Source organism: Canis aureus, chromosome 3 (assembly GCF_053574225.1).
Source record: "Canis aureus isolate CA01 chromosome 3, VMU_Caureus_v.1.0, whole genome shotgun sequence".
Classification (NCBI taxonomy): Eukaryota; Metazoa; Chordata; class Mammalia; order Carnivora; family Canidae; genus Canis; species Canis aureus.
The window spans coordinates 73,209,021-73,223,659 of NC_135613.1; the positions used below are offsets into that span (position 1 = coordinate 73,209,021).

Sequence of the window (14,639 nt, forward strand, 5' to 3'; positions counted from 1 at the left end):
ATTGGAAGCAGGACAGGAATTGTCTGAGGGTAGTTCTTACCTCCTCAGCTGGAATTTTGAATGAGATTATCTCTTGAAAAGTATGAAAAGCCACCATTTTGTTGTACACCCACAGAGCAGTCTCTGTAGCAGCTGCTCCCTCAAAGGCACTCCAGCTGTTCCCTGCCCCCACGCTGCACCCACTACTTCTCCCTCTGTCCCTCTCCTACCCCCATCTCTAAATAAACCACAGTAAGATCCAAATGCTATGATGCCAGGGTATGCTGGTCCAGCATTTCTGGTCTCAGAGACAAAAAACACCCAAAGGCAGGGGATCTCACATTGATTCCCGATCTTGGGTCATAAGCCCTTCACAGCATATCAGGAAACGGGGTTCAAAGGCCTTATCCTCAGGGTGGGGGTGGGGGGATGTTGAAACACTTCATCGGAGATTTACTTTACCTGTTGAGACCAAGAGAGTAACCAGCTTAGGCCCCCACCCCACCCCACCCCAAACAGGACTAGCCTACATTTAGAGCAGATGGTACCACTATGAAAGATCCAGGAGCACTACACCATCCAAAACAATACTCAGTATCCACTATGACCTGAAATTCCACTGTTTGTGTTTTATTCCTTTCACTTAAACCTTTGATCCTGGTTTAAATGCTAATACCCCTGAGAGAGGCAACACCATAAAATGTGTTCAGTTATTTACTCCTTAGAAAGAAAAAACTTCTACAGCCTTTTCTGAGAGTAAGCATTAGAAAGAAAAAGAGGGACACAATGAGAATATCCCCCCGTGAATGGGTGGGAGCAGGTTTTACCAGCAAGAGGGAAAATGCAGAAAAAAAAAATTGGGGCAGGGAAATCCAGCCTTCCTCATATTTCTTCCCAGGACCAGCTCTGACTCACTGGTTCCTGGGACACAGAGACCTGAGCACACTGGAGCTTAACCAAGCCAGCCCCGCTGAGTGTCCTCCATCCTGAGTTAGGCCTCCCAGGACAGCAAGGCCCTGCACTCAATCCCCTGAAAAGGAGCTCGAAGGACCACCTTTTAGTTTCATTACAGTTTCTGCTGCTGTAATGAGGCCACATACCCACAAACCCGGGTTTCTTTCTCTTTTAAAGGCACAGATGTATCAAAAGGACAACAGCTCTTCCTGTCTCTGCTCCCACCTCAGAATCAGCAACTTTACCTGGCGCTTTCAGAATACTAGTTGATGTGGTGCCAGTACCTGGTGTTGGTAGGAAGGCAAGACTCCCCACATAGCTGATGCTCAGAGACAGCAGTGCAAGGTCCCATAGGAGAAAGGGCAAACAGAGTCCAGTGGCCTGGCTATGGAGGAGAGCCAGAGTCCTCCAGCTCCTGGCCTGGAAATTCCCAATGGGCTGCAGCCCTCACCCTAGAACTGCTGCTAAACTGCATCCTAATTTTGCCCATTTATGGTGCCTCTATCCCGAATCAAATGCCACTGCACAAGGCTTCCAAGCTGTGGGAAATCTATGTGTGAGTAGCTTCGTGGCTGAGAGCTCTGGGGTCAGGCCCATTTGAATATTCCCCTTGTCATGTGCCGAGTGACTGCAGGCAAGTTAGTGTCTCCAGGCCTCAGTCTGTTCTTCTGTAAAATGATGAACCACCTAAGTCAAAGCTTGCTGTGAAGATCACAGGAGACAATGGATACAAGGCCTGAGACATAAATGTTTGCTATTTAATTTTATTATTTCCTAAAGCGTAAGGCTAGTGCCACAGGTTAATGCAGCAGTATTCACTCTGAAGGACGAATTTTTCAATTCAAAGAGGGGAGACCAACTTGCCTCATTCAGCCAGGGGCAAGAATGCAGTCATTTGGAGGTGGGAAGCCTGGTCTAAGAGTAACTTGGGAATGTCAATGGATAGAAACAGAAAAACTTAGGCAATTTCCTGAATGATCTTGAAGACAGAGATCTTTGCAGGAGGGTCAAACACCACCACTAGAGGCAGCAGCTCTAATTCACTAGCATCTACCGTGTGCCAGGAATTGTGTCAAATACCTTGTTCATAATCCTTAAGATGACATGTTAAGAGGAGCATTATTATCTCCATGCTATCAGAAGGAAGCTCAGATGGGCAGGTGATATGGCCAGGGCCCCATGGCTGGGCCTGGGCAGAGCTGGTATTCCAACCTGACCTTGTCTGAGTCAAAGCCCCGGTCTCCCTCCTGAGCAGAACGCCTTCCATGCCGTGGTGTTACTACAGCACAGGCTCTTGGCAGGTTATGGGAGCCTCTCATTCACCTTCCGGAGCCCTTGCACGCTTGCACGGTGTCTGGCCCATGGCAGGTGTTTAGTACATGACAATGAATTGAACATATGGTGGCCTAAGTCCATTTAATGTCCTACCAGGGGGTGGAGAGGTGCCATTCATAAGAAGTCGCCCAACACGCCTGTGGCACCCAGACCACTGTCACTGTGAGGGGGACTGGCTGCCCACCATGTGTCTGAGATGAGTCCTGGGAACTTGGCCTCTTACTGGGCTTGGCTGCTGCGCAGGGATCTCCCACCCCCTCCCCTCCCTCCCTTCCTCCCAGTACCAGCCTCCCACCCCCAAGGCCCATGTTAAACTACACCAAACAACAGAGGCTCCACCTTGGAGGGCTCTGCTCATGAATAATGAACCCACACCAGGCTCCATTCTTTTGAAGGAATTCTCTCTTGGCTGGTGAAGCTGTGTGGCAAGGCGCTGGCTCATTATTGCAGTTGTTTATTTATTCATGCTCAAAGGGGGTGGGCCAAGCCCGCACGCAGACATCTTTTCCTTCATTGAATCCCGTTCTCCACCCTCTTTTCCTTCTAGGACTAGCTCTTCTCTGAGGGCTCCAGTGGAAGATGGGGTGAAAAGCCAAATAGCCTGATTGTCACAGAAGCCTGGGATGGAGGAGCCAGAGATGGAAATGGAAGGAGATCTCTCCCATGCCGGTCTGCCTGTCCCTGCGTCCCTGGCAACAAGGCCTGTCTGGGATCCAGGGCTCCCTGCCATGGAGACATGAGGCAGGTGCTCTGGGGACTCCCAGCGCCTGGCCTGTGGCACAGGCTGTCTGTTGGCTGTGGGCTTGGGAGGAACCTGATCAGAGGGCTCTTATAGATGGAGCTCATGGCAGCTGGAGAGCATCTTCTTCCTTCTACTCTGCCTTCCTCCATCCTCCCAGGCTTTAAATCCTCAAGGCCTAGGGCACCTGGGTGGCTTAGCGGTTGAGCATCTGCTTTTGGCTCAGGGCGTGATCCCAGGGTCCTGGGATCAAGTCCCACATAGGGGTCCCTGCAGGGAACCTGCTTCTCCCTCTGCCTGTGTCTCTGCCTCTCTCTCTGTGTCTCTCATGAGTAAATAAATAAGATCTTAAAATCCTCAAGGCCCTTCTCTTTGCCTGTACCCCTTACCCCTACCTTACGGGCTGGCGGGCATCTGACTTCCCAGGGTCACTAACTGGGCTGGGAAAGATGGGGCTGACCCCGTCCTGGTCTCAGCTCAGGCCTCCCCCACCCGTGCACCCAGCCTCCATCTCCAGCTCGGAGAGCGTCCCTCTGCAGCCAGCCCAGAGCCCTCTCACCGTGCCCAGTCCCACGAAATGCAGCACAGCCCAGAATGCAAAGCCGAGGCAGAATGGAAAAGCACTTAAGCGAGGGCCCTCAGCCAACTTTCATTTACTCCGCCACCTGGCTTCCTTTCGTCCTGGACACATGGAGTCTGTCTTTGTTGGACTAGATTTCTCCAGTAGGTCAGGGTAGCCTGCAATGGGAGCAGAGAGGTGTTTGGGGAAGGGGTGGTTGGACAGTGACAGAGAGGTCTGGGGCGCCGGGGAGAGACCAGAGGGTCAAGACTGGGTTTCTGGCCCTAGTGCAAGCTGTCTGGGTGAACACCTCCTGCTCCAGGGGACATGCTGATATGGGGAGCCGGGCAGACATGGATCTGAACCCTGGCTTGGGTCCTTTCTCGTTGTGTCACTGTGGGGTTGGTGGCGGCATTGGGGGGCAGTCACATAATGCCCTTGAGCATGTGTTTCCTTGTCCGTCAACTGGGACAACCCCAAGGTCCTTGTGGATGGTTGTAAGGGTTAGAGACTATGTGTGTAAGACACTGAGGCCAGGACCTTGTATGTGCTCAGAACATAGCAACAGTTCCTATCCTTCCTGTTCTCTAGCCTCAGTTTTCCATTCTGTATCATGGGAAGAGCAAAAGCTGAACTCTGCTGTTGGGCACATGGGAAATTATTCTGGAAGTGGTCAGTGCTGCTGTGGTGACTCCTCATTGAGCTCTCACTGAGCTCTCAGGTTCACAGGGGGATAGGGCTCCCACTTTTTAAAAAAGATTTTATTTATTTATTCATGAGAGATACACAGAGAGAGTCAGAGACATAGGGAGAGGGAAAAAGCAGGCTCTCCCCACAAGGAGTCCTATGTGGGACTCAATCCTGGACCCTGGGGTCACACCCTGAGCCAAAGGCAGACCCTCAACTGCTGAGCCACCCAGGCATCCTGGGCTCCTACTTCTTAGGGTCCTTCCCTGTCTCCCCTCCTAAGGTTTCCTGGAGAGTGAATCCTGAGGAGCAGAGAGGAAACCAGGGGCTGGGAATACCTCCTTGGCCTCCCATGGCTTCTGTGGCTCCCAGAAGGAGCCTATCTACCCTCACTGCTCTTGGAGAAGGTGGCTCAGTCTTTGTGTCAACCCTCCCTGGAGTGGGAATGTGCCACAGTAGCCCCTGCCCGCTCCACTTGTGAACGGTTCCAAGTATTAAAACAGCCTTACAAATAAACCCACTGCCCTCATGCTCACCCACAGCTTGCAGCTATATCTTTACATGGATGTGCTCTGTTTTCTGTACAACGTCCCTTCAAGTATTTCAGATGGCTTATAAAACTCTGCAATATCCTCTCTTAGAATATACTCATTAAAAAGGTCATTCTTAATTTGACATGGATTCCATCCATCCCACCCACCCTGATCCTGCCAAAGATACTCAGTAGGTCAGACTCCCCCTTTCTCTACATGTAGGGGAGATTTTTTCTCTGTGATTTTTCAGCTTGCTAATGCTAGCTCATCAGTGCAGCCCAAGGAGGGAAATGTGGATTTGATACTAATGTTCCTTTTCTTTAAATGTGCTCTTATCAGACCACAGCTTCTTTACCCAGGAAAGACCTCCTGTGGAAGGTGCCTCTGTAGTGTACCAATGAGGAAGAGTGGGATTTGACAAGGGAATCGATTCAAGGAAGGAGTGTTGACACGTTTCCTCAGGCAACACTTAGAGAGAACTTTCCAGGAGCCGGGCAGAGTGCTGAATGGTCAGAACACAGAGCTGCCTAAGTTCCAGTCCTGTCCCCCAGGAAGCTCACTGTTGACTGAGACCAGACAGGATTCTAAGCATGAGGCTCCAAGAGCAAACTGTCTAGAAGAGACGGTCTCTTTCATTGGTGGGAGCAAAGTGGGTCCTGACTCTATCTAGACATGCATGTTTGACCATCCGTGACTCCAGTGGCAAGCCCCCCATCACCTTGTCTCCTGACCCTAACACAGCCTCGTGATGCTTGGTGGCTGAGTCTGTCTGCCTTGGAGACTGGGTCAACATGTGCCTCAGTGGGGCGGGAAGGAGGGGCAGATGGGGTGGCAGCTCCCTGATTCAGAGTGGCAAATCAGCCTACCAACCTCAGAGGAAAGGCGTGTACATGAAGGTGCAGAACCAAAGTGATGCCATCTGTACATCTATATCTGCTCTGGTCTGGGTTCCTGCTATTCACATCCCTGGCCGATGCTGGCCACCTGGGAGCCACCATCCAGGGCAGAGATGGTGTCTCTGTTGTATCGGTCAAGATGCCACCGAGAAAGAGAATTCAGCTCAGAAGTTTCCCAGCAGAGGCTAAAGCCTTAAAAGGAAGGGACTAGCCACAGAGATGTGGGCAGGGTGTAGCCAGTTGCAGGTGCATCCAGAGCATCTCAGTGAGAGCTGGAGTAGGGGCCTAGGCATCAGGTGAAGGAGCCCTGGCTCCTGGCCAACAGTCCCTACACCTCGTCTTGGCTAGAGAATGGACCTTCAGGACAGGTGATGAAGGCAGGAAGGCGACAGAGAAACCGGAAGGGTCTGATCCCATTGCATGGAGGTGGATGGTTCCCCTGCACCCAGAAGCCATCTGGGGTAGAAAGACTCCAGAGGCCTTATTGGTAGACTTCCTCTCTCCACCTGCTATCATGGTAGCTCTAGAGCAACAAGGCCAATGATGGAAGCTAACAGAAGTTTCTTCTGCAGGGTAGTACATACATTTTGACCTATGACCTGTGCCTCAAAGAGCTCCTGTATAAGGGCATTGGGCCAAGGACTGTGGGTGATGTTGGGCAGATTAGACCTCTGGGCAGATAAGACATCTGGGTGGGAGATACCCGTGAACAAATGAAAAGTTGAGCAGTAATACAACTGTGGAATGTAACAATTCTACAACGGAGAGATGACATCAATACTTAATGACCTGGTATGGTTAATACAGCCTTGCAAATAGATGTAACTTTTATTGAGTAATTTTTTCTGATCATAAAAATAAAGTATACTTATTATAACAAAAATTGAAACATATTGAAAAGTATAAAAGGAAGAATTGAAACCCACAATCCAACTTCCTCTATTAGCATTTTGGTGTATTTCCTTAATATCACTTTTTATTTTTATATGTGTATGTAAACCCCTCCTCCCCCCAACGCACACCCACATGTACACCCGTTACGTTTTGGGATAGTTGAGATCATATTGTACACGGTTCTATTTCCTGCTTTTTTCACTTCACATTCGACCAAGAACGTTTTTACATTTTTGAACATTCTTCATAAACCAGCAGGCATGATGCCCATGTGACAGTCCCCTGTACGGATGTACCAGAAGGTATTTAAACAATCCCCTGTTGGTATTTAAACCATTTCTGATTTTGTACTCCTATAAATCTTTATCTGGATTTCTGATTATTTTCTTGGGATAAATTCCTAGAAATGAAGTTACTGGGCTGGCAGGAAATACTATTGGTAAGGCTCTCTGCTACATTTTGTCACCAGTGTTGACACATGTCGCTGTAAATACCATATCAATTTTCAAGATCCCTAGCAGTCTGCCAAAGCGCCCTTCCCACCTTTGCCAATATTAAAGGTGATAGATTTTTAAATATGTGCCAAATCGAGAGGTCAAACGTGGCAGCTTGCTCTCATTTGCATTTATGATCACTAGCGAGGTCAAGTTTTCTGCTTTATTCTTTTTCAACTGTTCTTTCTTTTAAACATTCTCTTGTTATGTTGTTTGCCCATTTTTCTTTCCGGATGTTAGCGTTTTCTTAATACTCTAGAAGAGCACTATATTTTAAGGATGTTTATTTTTTGCCTGCTGCTATATTCACTTCAGATAACTTTTTCTTGTTCTGTCGCTTGCCTTTTAACTTCATATACTACTTGTTTGATGAAATGAAGTGGCAGGTGTAATGCTGAACAGTCTGGCAGACTGGCTTTGCACTCTGGCCTTCGCCCATGGCCACGATGGGCCAAAACAGAGTTTTCTGGAACTGGCCTCGTCTCCTGAGCTCCTCAAAACCTGCCTGCTACTTGACAGGAACTTGTGAGGATGCCCTGCAGAGCATTCTTGACCTGAAAACCATCCTCTCCCCACCTCCCCCTGAAAGAATAACAAACCACCAAACACCCAACAGAGTAACCTGCCCTCCTCAAGGAGGCGCCAACACTGTCTGCACCAAGGCGGTTCCTAGCCAATGGCTTGGGGAGAGAAATCTAGGCCAGTTCCAATGGATTGTTTGTGCACATTCTTCATGCCAACGAGACACTCTTGACTGCTCGGCTTTTTCCCCGTGACTCAACAGGGAATTCCAGAGACCAGTTCCCCTGCCCCCTTTTACTGCTACAACTAGATTTTCTGGTCACACATTCTTCCCAAACTCCTCCCTCCCAACCACACAGTACACTCACACGCCCCCCCCCCCCCCCTCCCCAGTCCACCAGACCTGGGCAGTGCTGGAGATTCTTATCAGGTTTTCTGAGTAAGGGGTTGCTATGTCAACAAAGATCTTGTCAACAACCGTCTCTAGTTAGTTTCTAGGGGCAACCTCCCCCCTCTCCCCCACCCCAAATGCAGTGACAACGCATAGGTTAGCAGGTGCCAGGGCTCCTGGGGACAGGCAGTTAAGGACAGATTCAGGCTGAAGGGATAATGGGGGTGCTAGGTCTTTTGACACAGACCTCCCCCAGGAGTACACTGTACACTTTTGCCTTCTCTTTTCTGCTTTTCTTTTTCTACTTAAAATATCTTGGAGGATATTCCTTATTGGCACACACAAAGCCACCACCTTCTTTGTTATGGTTGCCCTGTATTCAGTTATCCACAACTGTTTCTATTTTCTGAACCAGTTCTCTGTTCCTGAGCATGGAAGTTTCTGCTTCTAGGTTCTATTACAAGCCACACAGCAAAACAACACCAGCAAACCCCAAACTTGTCCCTGCTCTTGTGCTGATGGCTACTTCCACCTCTGTAGGGTGAATTCCTAGAAGTAGGAATTCCTAGAAGTAGGATGGCTGAGATGAAGGTATGTATGCTCCAATATTAAAATCTCCTACCAAATTCCCCCCACCTGGGGAGGAGTAGACCTGCTTACTCCTGACCCCCTCCCCTGATCTCAGCAGCACGGGAGGCCAGTTCAATCAGAAAAAAGCAGAACTCCCAACACAGCCACCTAGGCCCTGATGGCAGGGCAGCCCCTAGCCTGGCTCTTCTGGGCCTTGGCAAGAAGGACCTCCCCCTTTCCTTGCTGGCATGGCCCTTGCATGTGCCATTCCCATGTCTGGAATGTTCTCCTCTGCTTTCTCAGCCATACACTGCTTCTTCATGGAAGCCTTCTCTAGACCCCCAGGGCTGGCATTCAGCCCCTCAGCCCCGCTCCTGGAGGGTGATGTCCTTCTCCATTCTTGTTTCTGGCCTCTTTATGGTGGATTACTTGACAAATGTCTCAGCTACACTCTACGCCCATGAGGGCAGGCGCCATGTCTGTTCCTGATCAGCCTGGTGTTTCCCAAGAGCAGGTGTAGCATCTGGCCTATAGAAGGTGGGCGATGTATTTCTAGAATGATCGAACAAAGTCAAAATCATGTTTCAAACTTTCGCCAACTTTCAAACTACTACTTCCTGCATCTCCACCTCCCATCCTGCTGAAAGATCAGGACCCTTCTAGCATGTTGGCAGGGAGCCCTACTGTTCTCCTAAACTCCGTTCTCTCGTCCCTGCATCCAGCAGCAGTCCTCGCCCCTTCATGGCAGCAATGCCTCTTCCCTCTCTAGGCCCTTGGGTAAGTCATTTCCTTCCCTGTAGTACCCTGTCCTCCTTCTGGTGTCTGATGAAGTCCTGTTCATCCTTAAGAACATAGTACATCCTTTCTGGCACCTGCCAGCCATCCCAGTCACATTCAGCCTTGCCCCCAGCCCCGTAACCTGAGCTCCAATGGGCTTTTTACCTGAGTTTTGGAATTGTCTATGGATTTTCCTGTCCGTCCACCGGATGTGAGGCTCGGAGAGCAGGGGGCATTCTTTGCTCGTCTCCCGATGTCCCAAGCACAGTGCTCTATATGCAGTTGATGTTCAATAAGCTCCAGAAAGAACTGGACCAAATGATGCTAAATGGGGCCCATCTTTGCTTCTTGAACTTTTGGAGAGGTTTTCCAGACGGAGCTCCCAGGCAAGGCTGAGAGACCTTTTCCCCTCCGCCCCCCCTCCTCCCCAGCACAGGCAAGCCAAGTCCCACGGCTTGCCAACTTTCAAACTACATTATCCCTACCCTAGAACTCAGGCAATATCATCAGACAAGGCAGATGTTTCCCATCAGTCTGGAAAGTTTCTATTTTCATTTTCCACATCACCATCATGCTATCAATCTCTTCTCCAGCCTGCTTTCTCCCCCTGCCTCCCTGCCCCCACCCCCAACATACCAACCACTGGTCCTGCTAGGGATCAATTCCTATGTTGCAGATACAAAGGTAGTTTTGCTTGACAAATGAAGCTGCCCTTCCAGGAGGTAATAAAGAGATCGATACTGGTTACACTGGAAATCTCAGGAACAAGGGGGCCAGTGACACCTTTGCCACTTCCACTAGCAGGACCACCCTGTGCAACCTTCCCCAGCCCGTGTCGCCCTGCCTCCCTCCTGCCACAGCTCTGCACCTGCAGGCGGCTGGAGTGCCCAGGACCAGGCCAGCCGGCTTCTCTTCGCAGAGAAGTCATTGGTCACCGTCAAGAGGTGAGCATCCTTTGGATGCAGAGCCCCCTGCCCTGGGCCCTCTGGGGGTGGGGGAGGAGCCTATGAAGAAGCAGGGCAGGGCAGTGCTGATGAAAGAAGCCTAGCGGGGTGACGGCATAGAAAGCAGGCCAGGCTTTGAGTCTCAGTTCTGCCACTTGCTGGCTGTGTGACCTTGGGAAGTAACCTGCCATCTCTGATTTGGCCACAGCTTCTATTGTGAGTCAAGGAGGTTAACTACATAACGTAAGGTCCATGGATGGGCCATGGATGGGCTTCTGAGGGCCCACGTACCCCTGAAATTCTCTTCAAATTCCATGCATTTTTTTTTTTCTGGATAGAGGGTCCATGTTTCCTCCTTCCCCCATGCACTTTAATATCAGATTCTTAAAGGAGTCCTTGTCTCTAGATGATCAACTCAGCCCCAGCATTCTCTGATTCCAAAGAGCAGACAGGCGTTCCTGCAGTGCGGCTGATATTGCTGGGGGTACACAGAGGGCACTTCGGAAAAAGACTCAAGGACACATTCAGAGTAACAGTAAAGAGACAGTGGAGGCAGGTGGATAAATCTGGGAAGACTTCCCGGAAGAGGCAAATTTCAATAAGAAAGCAGAGTTTGCGGGTGATGCAGGAGCTTTAAAGGGAGAGAAAGGTGAAGGAAGCATTGCAAAATAATGGGGTGCTCTCTCCTCTCCCATGCTCAAAAAATGGGATGCTTTCGTGAGGGGGACCCCTAATTAGCTGAGACAGCTCACAGTCCTCCACCATGAACAAGAAATCAAAAAGTCAAACACCAGCTCATTAAATGCTCAGGGCTGGCTAGCTATTAAAAGAATTTCCATTTCAGAACAGGATGCCTACCAGGGAATGCCAGACCTAAATATAAGCCAGCCCCCTCCCTGCCAGGAGACTTTACGGTGTTAGGCAGGCAGGAGGGAGGACTGCGTGGAGATGTGTCATTACTTTTAACATCCAAATATAACTCGCCCCAGGGGGTCTGGGACTGAGGCTGCTCTTCCCAGCTGCCTCCTGCCAGAGCCAGGGGGGGGGGCACTGGAGAGCGGGGAGCAGGCCCCACAGAGGGCAGAGATTTGGGTTGCAAGCAGACCACAGTCGCCCATCTCCTTCCCCAAATGTCCGGAGTCTGGAGGGAGGGCCACTGAGGTCTACTGGCTGCTGGGGTGGGGCGGGGGTGGAGGGTAGTTCAGGGGCTCTCTGGGCAGAGGAGGGGGTGCTTTGGATATTCAGGATTACTTTTCCTGCACGCTTCTCTGGAATGCGGAGAGGAAAGAAATTAGGAAGAAACGACCGTCGAGCTGCCTGCAGATGTACGTATACACGTACACGTATCTGCACTTCTTCCCTTCATGCTTCCGGCCGGCAGTTCTGCACTCACATGGATGCTTATTCAGCAGATGTGTGTCTGCCCAGAGATTGTAAGCTCTTTGAGGACAGGGCTGTGTGTCTGTTCACTTTGCAACCCTCCCCATCTAGCTCAGTGCCCAGCATAGAGGCCCTGGCGAGGGAATTAACAGCTGAAATGCCAACGATGCCAATGCCCCGCATGTGGGCAGAGGGCTTGACACGTCTGGTTCTCAGCTCCGCGCTCAGTGGAATCACCTGGATGCCTTCATGCTGATTGATTGGTCTCAGGTACGGGTGCAGCGCGGGCATCCGGGGTTTTAAAAGCTCCCTAAGTGATTCTAATGTGAAGCTGCATTATCTAATAAAAAAGGTTTTATTCTCTCAGTTTGTCTCCTCCTCCTCTTTTAATACCCTGTTGTTGATTCTTAAAGCAGTCTCCTGAGGTAGGCAGGGCGGCGATTACTCCCCTGAGATACCGAAGAAGAAACCCAGGCTTAAAGCAGCTGAGTGACATGCCTGGGGTCACATGGCAAGTGGGCAGTGAGGCTGGGGCCGAGGCAGGGTCCTTATGGTGCCCCTCCCAGTGTGATCTCCCGGAGCCCGTGGAAACCATGGGAGGGGTCTTGACATTCAGGGATGTTCATTTCTTGCAGCAGGGCCCAGAAGCCGAGGTGACCGAGACCCAGCATCCAGGTGGCAAGACCCAGCATCTTCCCCTTCACAGTGTGGTGGGTACTGGTGCCACAGGGAGGCTGGCCAGGGCTGGAGTCAGGCGAGACGCTAGCCCAGGGTACAGGGGTTGCTCAGATGCAGGCACACCGAGGGCACAGCTTGTGATCAGATAATTATGCACAGGAGGATGGTGGTAAAGAATCTACAGTGGAACAGTCTGTCTCAGGGTGCTTCTGGCTCATGTGGAACTAAAGGCCTGTTGATCCGGGAGGGGTGACTTAGGTCCCGGGCAGTAGAAGTCCCCCCTACCCCCACCCACCCTGGAGTGGGGACAGTGGTACCCTCCTCATGGGCTGCTGTGATGGTGAAATGAACAGAGGTGCCAGTGACATCAAAATGGAGAGAAAACACTGCTCTGTGCCCTTCATCCTGGGGAAGAGCTGTGGGCTTGTGTGTCCTTTTCCTGCATACCCGAGCCTGTCACATCCTGAAGTCCGGGATCCTGGGCCTACCCGGGGAACTAGCTGATCCTACTTGCAGCCCTCAGTGCATGAATTCTGGACCAGGAAGAGTTTGTCTTCTTGAAGTTGGGAAAGATCTCGTGGAAGCAGGCGTGTAGGGAAAGGACCAGGTGGAGGGGGTACTCTGCTGACTTGGACCCAATGATCAAGGCCAGTTCCAGGGGGAGGGGGCAGGTGTCTCACCCCTCAGATGTGGCTGCTCCCCAGATGTCTTCCATTCTCGCTGAGGCAGTATGGCTGGCCAGGTTGTAGGCAAGGGAGTACAGCTAGATAGTGGACCTCATTAAGCCCCAGGCAGGTGCTTTGCGTGGGGAGAAAGGTGGCATCTCCTTCCAGGGAAGGAAACCCTCACAAATGCAATTTCCCACACCTGTCTGGGCCAGGTGAACAAGCAGCTGCTGGCTAAAGTGTCCCCATCAGTGACCCTGGAGTCCTCAGTGAGCGTTTATTTACTGAACGTTACTCCCATGGCCAGGAATGGGAGCAGTGTGGGGAGTCTCTGCAGAGCAGGGACATGTGGCTTCCTGCTGGAAAGATTTGCTCACTTGGACAGAGCTGAGATCTATAGCCAGGTCACAATCACCATTTCTATCTCACCCAGGCAGCCCTGAGACTGTCCCACTGGCAGGCCTCATGGCTGTAGCCCACTCCAGGGTGCAAACATGGCAATCTTATAATTAATAGAATTACAAAGAAGGGAGGGACTTTGGGCTCATTATCAGTTCAACTGGCCTTTCGATTCCTTTTGAAACTCTTCTGCAAACAGCCTTCCAGTGCCTACTAACATGCCTCTAGTGATGGGATGCTCACTACCTCCAAAAGTTTCCACTCGAATGCACTAGACATTGTCTTATTGGATTGGGGCATGGATTGGTCCTCTCAGCAACTCTGGAAAGTCACCGATCCTGCTGCTGGGGCTCAGGAAGGTGGCCACAGTTGGTGGTTCAAGAATCTCAGTAATTTCAGTCCTAACAAATAGTCCTCGAGTCCCCAAGGGGAGGGTTGCGGCATGTTGCTTTTCACTGCTGTGTAATATCTCATCATAAGACTGCAGCACTGCCTACCTATTCTATCGCTGATGGGCATTTGGGTGTGTTTCAAGCTTGAATGAATAAATCTCACATGAATGTGTCTCACAAACACAAGGCTGGGCGAAAGAAGTCACAGCCCGAAGAGTATGCTTTTCATTATTCGATCTTATGCTTTTATGGGGAGGGAGATGCTAATGACTGGAAGGGGAACGGAAGGGTCTCTGGGGTGCTGGTGATGTTTCAGTTCTTGAGTTAAATGATGATTATACAGATGTGTTTACTTCATGAAAAATCAAGCTGTACATCTATAATCTACGTCCTTTGACATATGTATGTTATTCTTTATCAAAACACTTATTTAACAAACGAGAGCTCCACCATGATTGATCTTAAAATAACACTGCTATAATGATGAGTGTTACGGGACTTACACTTTCCTACGGACGTGCAACAGATAAGAGGAGGTTGTGAGGGAGATACCATTTTACAGTTACGGTGAAAAGTCTAGCAATAATACAGGTATCATTAGTCACTGAAATTTGTGGGCTCCTACCACATGTCACATACTGTTTCAAATGTTGTCTGTGTATGAATTCATTGAATCCTTGTGACAACACTAGGAGGTTAGCATTCCCATTTTGCAGAGATGGTAAGGGAGGCCCAGAGAGGTTGGGTAAACACCGAACGGTCACACAGCCAATAAGTGGTAGAGCTGGGGTTCTAGAGTCTTCTGTCAAGGGTGCAAGGTGCTGAGCTCACAGGATGCCACCCTAAATGCA

The 14,639-nt window shown here is 50.3% G+C and overlaps 1 protein-coding gene and 2 long non-coding RNA genes across 4 annotated transcripts in view; 1 reads left to right on the plus strand and 2 right to left on the minus strand.

Moving 5' to 3' along the window:
* DSCAML1 (DS cell adhesion molecule like 1) overlaps positions 1 to 14,639 on the minus strand; it is a 344,894-nt gene that overhangs the window by 162,987 nt on the left and 167,268 nt on the right. The window lies entirely within an intron of this gene.
* On the minus strand, positions 2,697 to 8,021 carry LOC144305610 (uncharacterized). The gene is made up of 3 exons (XR_013372626.1): positions 7,996 to 8,021; positions 3,567 to 3,745; positions 2,697 to 2,886 (listed from the first exon to the last, which is right to left on the minus strand). It is a non-coding gene; the product is annotated as an uncharacterized LOC144305610 (long non-coding RNA).
* LOC144305613 (uncharacterized) lies at positions 8,085 to 11,983 on the plus strand. The gene is made up of 3 exons (XR_013372627.1): positions 8,085 to 8,574; positions 10,007 to 10,274; positions 11,558 to 11,983. It is a non-coding gene; the product is annotated as an uncharacterized LOC144305613 (long non-coding RNA).